Source organism: Phasianus colchicus, chromosome 6, assembly GCF_987193195.1.
Source record: "Phasianus colchicus chromosome 6, bPhaCol1.hap1.1, whole genome shotgun sequence".
In the NCBI taxonomy this organism is placed as follows: Eukaryota; Metazoa; Chordata; class Aves; order Galliformes; family Phasianidae; genus Phasianus; species Phasianus colchicus.
Window position 1 is genome coordinate 11,486,851 of NC_143441.1, and position 12,039 is coordinate 11,498,889.

Genomic DNA, 12,039 nt, shown 5'->3' on the forward strand with positions numbered 1-12,039 from the left:
ATACGATACTCATGCCATGATACAGCATTACCAAAGAGATGCTGGTATAGCAGTAGTTCAAAGCTAAAGGTGATGAAACAGCTGGAGAGATTATGTACAAGGAACAATTTTAATACAGTATATGAAGTATAGAGATGGTAGAAATAGGAGAATCAAGATAAATTAGGAGAAATAAAATATAGGGAGAATAACAAAAAGGGTTTCATGGTACTTGGACACATTCTGTTACAGAACAGTCTTCCAAGAGAAGTGGCGGAAGCAAATCCTGACCTTTATAAATTAGATAGGTAGAACATTTGGAAATACATGATCAGACTGAATAATTTCATACAAATTTTGTGCTTGAATAGACCATATCTCTCACTAGCATCCACGGTCCTATTTTACCATAGCCAGTTCAGTATGGCACTTTCTTTTCAGTCCATAGAAAATATTGAAACCTGGAGACACAATTTGAAATTGCAAACAACGATCAATTAGCATATCTCACTGTACAATTTATTACCCATCTTTTTCATGGCCTTTGCCATGTCCTTTAATACCACACTGATTTACCACATTGTTCTACTTAATTATCTCCTGTGCTTTATTTCAGAAGTGATGCTATTCTTAGCTGTTTCTTTATTGTTAGCATAGCATTCAGAGAGAGCATGCTATTACCTGTTTTGAAGTTGTAATTTAGAAAAAAGGGATACATTTCAAGCATTTGGGGAACAAGATTCAGGTGTGCGTTACAAAAAGCTAATTCCAAGATCTGTTTACACCAACAGGTCTAGGAAAAGAAAATAAAGCTAGCAAGCAGCTTGTTCCTTTTTGGAAGGCACCAAGATTAATGTGACAGTGAGGCAAGACAAGATTTGGGTACTTGAGAAATTAATTATTGCTCAGACTCAGCTATAACACAGAGCAAGGACGCTCTCACCTATCTCATCTGGGAACACAGGAACGCAGGTTGGAATGGGTAAAGATATGGTGTGAACTGATTGCGAGCATACCCAAAGTGGAAATCAGAAGACAGTACTAATCAGCAGGGATTTGAGACTGCAGTGGTAGAATAAAAAATCTTTAGTTCTTAAAATGGAGCTCAGTGGGTCTACGAAGGGGTCACTGATGCGTCAGCTAAGGGAACTGGATTGTGGGCCTTGTTCCTCTGGCCACGGGAAGGCTATTGTGTTAAGTCCAGTGCAAGAAAGAAGAATAACAATGATCTGTGATTTTGTTATTAGCATTCTTACATAACAGTGCTTCACAGCATGAGTGAAAGCCAAGTAAAAAACAACAAGAATTAAAATGAATTGAAAAGATACCTGGAAAAGCTGTATCTAAAGAGCAGAATGAAGTACCTAACACTTATTAATAAAAGCAATTTGTACCTTCAGTGAGACTAAGATTCCTGTAATCCAAAGTGACTGTTGACAACAGGATGTAGGCTCCTGTGATGTTTGCTTTCAAGTATCCTACCCACAACTGAAATCAAAGTCTCAGTCCCAACATAATACTTGAATAGCCTCCCCAGTAGGTACACTGTTCACGCTTAAAAGTCAGCATTTGTCAAAAGACAACAAAACATTTCTACCAGATGAGAAAGATTTGTTCTAAGTTGAATACTGGGCATGTGCTGACAACTGAACAAAAGCTGCTTGTTTACCACTGGACAATGAATAAGGAAGGGTACCCAAGGTAAGGGCATGAGAGAGAACGTATTAGGTTGCTAACAACAAAACCACTTTGAGGGAAAACTTATTTTTGCCTGCTTCTATTCATGGAAATTCAAAATTCATGGAAAATACAATGCTATTTCTTAGATCTTTTCTCATTCCTACATTCTTTATTTTTTTTGTGCCAACTGCTGCTCCTATCTCCAACAGGAAAGTGTCAGTGTCAAGAATGAGAGACATGGCGTAACTGCAAATAAAAGTTAATTACTGTAGAAATTCAACTCCAGCACTTTAATTAAAGCCTGACAAATGTATCATGGACCCCAGGCACCAGTGTGGAGTACACCCATTAGAGAGATTACTCCTCTTTCTATGGCCTCCCATGCTAACACAAAGGAAGTATCAATCATGCTGGAAAATGGCTTTTCCAAATCAAAGATGCCAGGAATTATTCTATTACCTTTCTTGCAGAGAATTTTCAGAGTTGTTGAGAGGGATTTTTATGCAAGAAGACAGCATGTTAGCGTAAATTTTTGCTTAATTGCTAGGTTAATGTTAAATTGCAGCTTTTCTTTAAGGAAAAATGGCAGCTGGCAAGCCCCTTCTATAAAGCTGCGTTTCCTCCATAACTTTATGATATGTAAATAGGTATGCAGAGACAAACAGCTTCAAAATGATATGCGATGAAAAGGAGCAAAGGACACAGAGACACTTGAAGCCATCTTCTCTTAGGGAAAATTGCAGCGGAGTCTGTCTCTATTCTCAACAAGCCCACGCAATTTTTACTGTGCTCCAAAACCAGTTTGCTGAGATGAAGCATTTCCATTGGAATCCCCACTAAGAGCAGTCAGGGCTGAGTCACTCTGTGTCACCATGTGGGCAGCACTGCTTTCCCTTTGGGCTCTATCCCTGCCGCCAGTTCATGCTAGGACACTGCTAGGAGAGAGAAGGTTCTTTCAAAAATATACTTCATTGCCCCAAATGCAATATTTCCTCATCCACTGGACACTTGGAAGTAACGAGCAATGCTGACAGCTAATACAGTGGGACAGAACAGAATGGTTTTGCTTATGTTTGCTTGATATTTAAGGTTCTGTTTTGCAGGGTTTGTGAGTGAACAAGAAATAAAATGAAAATATGCTCAGATCTCAAGACTCATTTTGTTGCTCCTTTTGCAGCTAAGATATTTAAATAAAGAACTTTTGCTTTCACAGCCTGGTCTCTCCCCCCACCCCCTTTGATCCTGAAGCAATAATCTCATATTTATGAGATTATTTTTGTTGCCATGGAAATTAATGATGTAAAAAATTCAGCATTATAGTTTCTGTGTAAGTAGGCAAGATGTAGTCCTCTTTGAAGATAAATATTTTCCCAACACCTCTGCCTACTCCACCTTCCTATACACATGGCAGACCACAGTACGAGCACCAGGACACACATGTCATGTACAGCACAGCACATCATTACATATGTCCAGAGAGATGGTGGGTGCCCCATCCCAGGAGACACACAAGGTCAGGCTGGATGGGGCTCTGAGCAACCTCATCTTGCTGTAGGAGTCCCTGTTCAATGCAGGAGAGTTGGACTATATCACCTTTAAAGGTCCCTTCCAACTCAAAAGATTCTGAGATTCCCCTGCAGCTCAGACCTCCCTTCTGTTTTAACCTTATGGGACTATTTTTAGGACTGTGAGCAAGGGCCCATCCCTACTCCAGGTCCTCACTGAACTTCACATGTGCTACCATGCTTGTCCTATGGTGATTCATCACTTGGTGATGAATGGTGACAGGCTGCACTTTCCGTTCAGTAAATCCAGGAACAAAACACCCCAAAGCATCCTGCTCTTATATTGCATATGCTGGTGGCTAGAGAGTTACATTGCCCACAGCAAATTTTGAGTTGTGCCACATTAAAGTACAGGTCTCAACACTTTGTACATGTTGTCCATACCTTTACTCTTCGCTTTTGGAATCATGGCTGTTATTCAGAAAAAGGATGGAAAGCCAGGATTCAGAAATGTCGATTTTGTGCAATCTTAAACATATATAACAAGATCCCAAGTACATCCAATGAGTCTGACTTACATGCTCAGAGGAGCTTTTGCACAAAGCTCCCCCAAATGTAAAAATATGCCCCAAAAGCACTCAGCCCTTGTTCAGCTACGACTGCTCCTTCAGAGGGATCCCATGCTCTTCTCAGGCTGTTGGTAACACAGAACTCCTTCTCCTACTCCCTTTGCACTAAACCTCTAACTCACCACACTCCAAGCCAAGTGTGGTGCAAATGAAGTATCACAGAGCAATACTGCCCACATGTTTTTGGCTGTATGCCTGCTGTAGTGAGATACTCCTGAAGGACTTGCACAGAAAGCGTGGGATTTCCAAACCCACACAACACAATACACAAGTAACAACACAGGTTTCTTTACTCTCATTTGTTATTCTCAAATTTGGCCTGAAGAGACTGAGAGAGGTAAAACTCCATGCTCTTCAGTTCATAGAGACATCTGTAGGGCTGAGAGCATCTAAAGCCAACTGTGATGATGGCTTTTGCAACGTGGACATCTGCTTGCTGAGCCTGGCACATTTGTTTCCTTACGAATAAAAGGGCTGAGAGAAGAAGCCAGATTTTAATAATCTCGATGGATTTATTCACAGGAAAAGTGAAAAATCTATATTTTGGTATATTTCACAATTTTCATTCTACAAAAAACATTGTTTTAGCCAAAGGCAATTTCAAATAGGAAACAGTTTGTTGACTGATTAATTTTGTAGAACGTTTCCAAAGGCAAAAAACAGGGAGCTACAGTTGAGTAATAACTGATATTAATGTCCCTAAGCATTAATATCATGGTTCTCCAGCCTTCTGACCCATTCTGCATGAGCACACGGAGAGAAGGATATTGATTACTGCCTTCCCAACACTCTTCCACTGTCAGTGGCTCCTGGCTCTTGGAGCTGCTTTTTGCCAATTACTGCTTTAGGGCTGACGCTTGAAGCTGACTGGGGACACACAGACTTATTTCCTCCCTGTGAAAGAAGTAATTTTTTCTTCAGCTTGTATATTCACTTACTTGCTGTATCAAAAAAGCAGTTACAAGCTCCCAGTCATAGAATCATAGAATATCCTGAATTGAAAGGGACCCATATGGATCATAGAATCCAAGCTCACGCTATCAACTGAGTAGCAGGTAAGGAAACTACCTTTAGCAAGTTCTTTATAAACTCTTCACAAACAGAATGGCCTTAACAGAGCGTTGACAGCATCAGTCCTGAAACCTGTCTGCTTCTGAAGCTAGAGATGTTGCCATCCACCAACAACAACTGTAAACTCACCTCTTCCCTGCGCAGCCACCACTGGAACTGACAGCTGGGTTTTAGAAGGGCGCTGCACAGTCTGCTCATATGGATGAATGCAAATTCTGCACTGCTGCTGTATCACTTTGGTTTGCTTCCTTTTGTTTCTCAGGTGCTGACCATCACACAAAGAAAGATAACATCCCTGGAGTGCTCAGGGCCAGGTTGGATGGGGCCCTGGGCAGCCTGATCTGGTGGGTGACAGCCCTGCCCATGGCAGGGGTTGGAACTGGGTGGGCTTTGAGTTCCCTTCCAACCCAAACCATTCTACGACAAGGATTCTATGTAACATCTCTCCCCCTTTCCACAGTAAATTCTGTTCAGTAAAGCAAGTTCCACATACCTGGAGTTGCCAAGGCACAGCCATTCCTGAGTGCTGAATTCACAAGAACTATTTCAAGTAGCCCAATTGCTTTCCTGAAATGAAAAGACCCCTAACATTCAGAGAAGACACATTTGTCTGTGTTTACAAATGTTCACTCAGCCAAGCTATGATACCCGAACATGAATATACCGCAATTCTGACAAGAGATGGGAAGATTAATGTACTGTAAGTCTAGAGGGAAATCCCTCTAGACATTGTTTTTGAAAAGCTTAGAAACCAGTTTTCTTTTTTGCTTTTTTTTTTTTTTTTTTTTTTTTTCCTTTTGCGAGTGTGTGGTTGCTGTTATTCCTTAGCAACAAAGCTAGTCTCAGCATGGCTCTGCTGTAACACATTCCAGAAATAACTAGTGGGGCTGGCATTGTTTGGGCTAACAGGAAAACCAATCAGGTCATTTGTTGTGTGTTAGTGCTCTCCATCTGCTGACCACCTGCACATCCCAGGGACAGTCCAAGAAACACCCACATATTCCCATGCATATGTGTGCGTGTGCACCTAAATGTACACACGTATATTTAAAGAGGGTGTATAAGGGAAGATCCCTTATGTGAGGGACGGAGATGAAGGGTGGAGGAAGAGAAAACAGAAGCTTTGTTCTGTCTCTAATCGCAAGTAATGGGTCTCGCTAATGTCCTACCTAAGGGCTACATGGCCAGGAAGAACTGATGTGTGTCCCTCAGGCAGCACAAGAGTTGTCCTCTCTCCTAAAATGCAAACTCCATCCCCCCTTAAGCAGAGACAGTGCAGAATGGAGCCTACACTGCATTCCTTCATTTCTCCATCCTTACAACAGCATGGAAAGAGCAGCTCTGAAGATTGGTATGCTGGTGCAGAATCTCCATTGTCACAGCATGGAGAGCTTGGAGGCTTTTCTCCTCACTTTCCAGAGCACACTGGAGAGACAGAGGGCCCATAGGATACAGCAGGCCATGTCCTATAGATCTGAGCTCATCCATCATGCTTTCCTTCTGATGGAAATATCAGTTTAAAAAAGGATTTTTTTTTTTCCCAATGTAGTGTTAATTCATGATTTTTTTTATTCTGTGGGGCAAATTGCCAGCATTTCAAATATGTTTCTGTTCCACACAGAGATAAGGGATTTACATGTAAAATTTTCATGGGGGGGGAAAAAAAAAACAACAAACAAAAAAAAACCTACAGAAAAATTCACAAAGTATATAGGATAAAAAAAAAAAAAGGTCTCAAATGCTTGGTCTGTCAGAACTACTCTGGGGACTTGAATTTGTACCTCCATTTTTTTTCATGTGAGTGCCCCAAATCACAGTACTGCTTGTTCTAGAGCGGGGTAGTCTGTGAATAGAAACTCCTAAGAAACAGAGAACTTGAGAAATGGAGCTGAAATAGTTACATCTTAGAAAATTAATGCTTTCCTTTCAGTGCAACAGTATCTTCTGACAAAGCCTTCTGACTGTCCAGGCTTGCTCAAATTTCTATCTAAGAGGTCAAATCGCAAAGCTCTGTGAAAAACTTCATGTGAAACTCCACACGCAGAGACAAAGCTTTGCCATCAGCCACAATGGATGCAAACTGTAAGGCCGCAATAACAAAGTGTGGACAAGAACTGAGTACCTGAAGTCGAAGAAAACCAGGATACAGATGAATAGCATTTCATCAGTTCCAGCTAATATCACTGTCTGAAGATTTTCCCTCCGCTCCTCATACACTTCTGCACTGCTGATCATGTGCTATCACAAAACACAAAGTGGTATCGTGGTACAGTGAATTCAAGGTCATAACTAGGCAGAGTTTCAATCACAGCATCACTGAGGTTGGAAAAGACCTCTGAGACCATCAGGTCCAACTGCCAAGCCATCACCGCCATGCGCCCACTGGTCACATCCCTCAGTGCCACACCAACACATTTCCTGAAAAAGGGGCAGACTTCAATCTCTTTCTACTCTGTGGAAAGAATATAACCTCAGCTCAACAGAAGCGTGTGGAAAGCAAAGAGGACATAAATCACACGTGTGAAAAGCTCAGTGCACTGCTACTGCAAACCGGAGAGCTGCTTTCTGCCATAACACACGCTGTGCCTTAAGGTGCAATCTGGCCTGCTGCGTATAAAGCTCATTTATGATTTTACATTTGTCTCTTCATAAAAGGCCTTTGTACATGAGTACCAATGCAGGCATGGATTAATGCACCACTGGAGCACATTCAGCCCTCCCTACTGTGCTTCACAACACACCTCGGGCATGTTTGATGGGCCGTGATGGATGCTGGGTATCTGAACAGCTCCATGCTGCAATATATTCCCTGTATCTCACAATTCTTCAGTACCACAGCACTCTTCTGAATGCCAGCCCCCTCTGTTAGGATGGTGCTTGCAGGGAGAGGCATGGGGCTAAAACCCGATGGCGTGGGGTGTGTGCAGCCTCAGGTGTGCTGCAACCTGTGGTAGCTGTGAATCAGCGCACAAGTGAATCACCTTGCAAATTATCAGCTAGCTGCCAAAATCTCTTCTTCTGACAACCTTCAATTACAAAGATTTGCTCTATTCACACCCAAATTAAGTGTAAAAATCTACCTTTCAACTGCTAATTAGCTATGGAGGATATAGTCACATTTCTGTTATGGCAGAAGATACTTTCTGTTAATTGTTATTTACCCCCACTGTCTTGAAACTATCATTTGATATCTAGCAATGTTAATGCATTTTTTTTTTTGTAAGACTTCAAAAGAGTTAAGGCTCAGATGTCTCTGGAAAAAAAAGACACTGCAAAAGGCAAATATCAGGTCCTTCGTAGAATTTGATGTATGTCTACTGAAGTCAGTGGAACCACATTGATTTTTAAAGATATTAGAAGCGTACTAAAAGTATTTCTTATAGACAAAGCAAGCAGATCCAAAAGAGTTTGTAGGAAATATTACCAATGATAGAAGGAAATAGAAAATGGGAGGAAAAAGGGAAAAAATCCCCTAAGGAATGTAACCTTTTGATGACCTTTCCCTCGATTGAGGCTTTGGCAGTTAGTTAGCAAAATAGCAATAATAAAAGAGTTGTTTATGCACTTCACTGTGTCACACAGAAAGTTATTAACATAAGTAGCATCAATGTCTCCTAAATGCTACTTTTCTACCCTGACAAGGTTTGTTGCTTGTTTTGTATGTTTAGCTAAGCTTGTGCTCAGAATTCCCTTCCCTGTAAGTCAAAGTCAAAGCTCAGTAAACAAGTCTGTTTGCTGTCTTAATCTGTGCTGTTTTTTACACTTGTGCTAATTATAGAAATAAACATGCATTTCAAGGAAATATAAGGAATGGCACTGCATCAATTTCTATCACTGTTAACATAGGGCCTGTATGGATTTTAATTCATTTGTTTCTACTGAGTTATAGTTTCATGAAATAAACATCAAATTCTTCCATAACTAACAGTTAAGCAGTGAGGAACAATTTTACTGCTGTATGATGGTTTTGCAATGAAGGACAAAGTGTTTCGCTTAAAACCAAGGTTTATCCTTTCTAATATCATCAGATTGTAGCATACACTAATATTTGATCCCAGGAGACTTGATCCTATCATGCTGGTGAGTACATTTAATGCTGGAAAGGCATGAGAGGGGAAAATGATCTTTAAGGTTTTATTTTCTTCTTCATGTCACTGAACTGCAGTAATTCTCCAATTTATTTTCCAAAGTCTACATGTATATTCAGAGGAGCCTGAGGTTAAATTCTGTCCCTTTTGAAGTCCTCTAGTGTAATTGGTTCTGACTTCAGGAGAGTCAGATTTTGACTTTACATAATTTTGGAGTATAAAATACAATTTCTGTTTCCATTGAAATCAATACCAAATTGTCTTATAGGTAGGCTTGGGCTTCAAATATGAACCGGACTATTAAATATACATCAGAACAAGGAATACAAGATTATGCCTCTTTTTCCCATGTTATGAGTTATAACAGTTGGGGTCATGAAAATCTGACCTGTCTGAAGTACTGCATGGTTTCAATGAAGAAAGGATTACTGCAACCAGACTTTTTTCATTCCTGAAGTTAATAATTACAAGTCAATTAAAGTCTTTGCTTTCTGCTTAAGTATGGGAACACCAGGTCTGTGCAAGTACAGACCTGGTACACCAGGAAAAAAGGAATTTCTCCTGTATTTACTCCTTCTATAACTCCATACTCTCTTCCACTAAGAATGCAAAGCAGAAAACTGAGAACAAATAAATGAAAGAGCCACTTCAACAGTCTTTGGATTTCTTATGCTGACGCAATGTGCCTCAGCCTGTAGCTCCTGCTTTCCTTGCTAAACCAAGAACATGAGGACAGGATAACTGGACCTCAGGATAGATACGCAATTAAATATAAGCTCTCAAAACCATTTTTGTAGAGGAAGTGAGGAGGAACAGTTCCCAGCACAGCAGAGCCAGGGAGATGATGCAAATAATACAGCTATTTAACTGCTGATCATAACCTGCTGTGGCACTGCTAAAAGGCCCATGTTTCCTGAGCCAGCCACTCTGTGCAGCAGACCCCCTCAATCTCCACTTGCTAGTTTACTGGCTTCCCCAGTGTCAGCTGCAAAGCTCTCAGAAAGAGAAAACTCCTTGCTGAAGAAGGTAGATTTTCCCTTTTGATAATGCTCTTCTCCCACTAAGGGACATTTCAGTCACAGAAACATCATGCTGACCTCACACCAGTGCTTCTTGAGCAGATGTGCTGCAGAGGATCCCCTCATGAGGCTTTGCTTGCTGGTGGTGTACTGCAAAATAGGAAGCACTCTTCTCGTATGGAAAAAGCTGCTCCATATCATTGTGTCATCTAGGAATTTCTGAGTAGCAGCTTGTAAATCTGGGTGCCAGGGGACACTACTTTTTAAAGTAACCCCACAGAGGCAGGATTTTGTTTTGTAGCTTTTCCCGATGGCACCAATGTTTCAGTCTTTCAGCTACAATGAAAATGTCTGCAGTCACTTAGTTCTTGCTCTCCCAGATGTGTCCTCTCTTATTAAGAGACCTCTCAGGGCTGGGGCACCTCATGTCAGCCAAAGGAAGACACATACAATGAATGTGAACTCACTGTCCAACTGAAGCTTTCTCCTGTTGATTACCAAAGCCATCCAACATGGCTCGATTAGACTACTGATGCTGCAGGCAATTCATTAGAATCCCATAATGGGAGCCACTGCTTTGTTGAAGTCACATGGAACTCTTCAACCTCACTCAAAGGTAGGCTCAGATAATCCCAACACTGACATCTACACCACCAGAGCCATGACCCCGCCATGCTCTCTTTCCTACCCTGCTCAGAAATCAGGTCTTTTATACCTGCAGTCATTCTGATGCCTGCATGTGTAGCAAGGTTGAAAAAAAAAAAAAAAAAAAAGTACTGTGCCACTGAACAGAGGATTGGTTGGCAGAACAGTTCAACATTCCCAATCCTTCTTCCTGACTTGCATTGATTTGTGTCACAAAATAAATACCGTGCACAAAAAAAGCCCATGAAACTGTGATATTAATCTTTCAGCATTGATTAGAAGAGCATGAAGAAGGAAAAAAAAACAACCAGAGAACATTTTCTTTAATACCAGTGCAGCTGATTACAACACATAACGCAAGCTCTTTAAGGACATCTCCATTGCTTCTTTGCCACTCTGAATATTGAGTATTTTTTCTTTGATACATGCTCATTTCTCAGAAAAACACAGTAATTTGCAAATTACTTGGTCTTGTTCTCTCTGGTTAAGCTGCAATTAGCTCCCCTCTTTTCAGATACACATGCACAACTTTTAACAAGGGAAGCAATATCAGGTTTTCTGAGCCAGTAATGCTACTCACATTGTTCTGGTAGCTTCAAGCACAGTTTCATGTCCTCTGTTTCACCATCCATCTAGGACTTCAAAATAAGGAGCACAGGAAACTTCCCAATCACATCCTGCTAGTGGGAGGCTTTGCTGGAACCAGTTGATGGCTTCATACCCAGAGCATGACTGCCACCAAGGTGGCAACACCATTCGATGCTTCCTGGTCACCACTGGATTACAAGGAACCGTATGAACAAACTGATCATTCAGAATTAGTAATGGCAACCCAGCTCTTCAAGCATTGCAATAATCAAATTGCCCACATCTTACAGCTTCATGGAGCTGAAACAGAAAGGCTGTTCTTCATTGGTACTGCCTGCAGTACCCAAGTATTATGTCAGGGAATGCTTACCTCATGCATTCCCCTGGCAGACCATCTGACACTGACAAATACAGCTTTCCATGCCAATTACCAACAAATGCATACAAGCTAGCAGAATAAATCTAATCACTCCAACTATTATTCCAGCACATTTTACTGCATAAAACATCATTTACAAGCAGATCTCAAATTTAAAAGCTTAAGTCTTCTTAAAGGAATAATTTTTGTGCTCTCTCACTGTAGTAAGTTGAGCCCTCCCAACTCCCAGTTACAGCTGAGTGGAGTTGAAGGAGCTCCCTGAAAGCCAAAACATTCAAATGAAAGATCATTATTCCAAATGTTCACAGTAAAACAGAGATCTACCCACTCATACAGTTTTACTTAATGAAATACTTTCAAAAGACAGCTTTTCCTGGTACTCAGATGATGCTTGTTCCATTCAACTTTTTACTTCTTACTACAACAAAACCCCAAGAACAGGAAAAAAATTCTATT

The 12,039-nt window shown here is 40.9% G+C and overlaps 1 protein-coding gene across 8 annotated transcripts in view; it reads right to left on the bottom strand.

The window, feature by feature from the left end:
- The window catches only part of TMEM108 (transmembrane protein 108), a 237,966-nt gene that overhangs the window by 97,255 nt on the left and 128,672 nt on the right, over positions 1-12,039 (bottom strand). For 2 of the 8 annotated variants that reach the window (XM_090142452.1, XM_090142454.1), the window contains exon 2: positions 5,358-5,431. The exons of 5 other annotated variants lie outside the window; for them this stretch is intronic. The gene's annotated coding sequence lies outside the window, so the exon portion shown is untranslated. Of the gene's footprint in view, positions 1-5,357; positions 5,432-6,986; positions 7,164-12,039 lie in introns of those variants that run through there. One more of the 8 variants, XM_090142453.1, reaches the window with a different exon arrangement.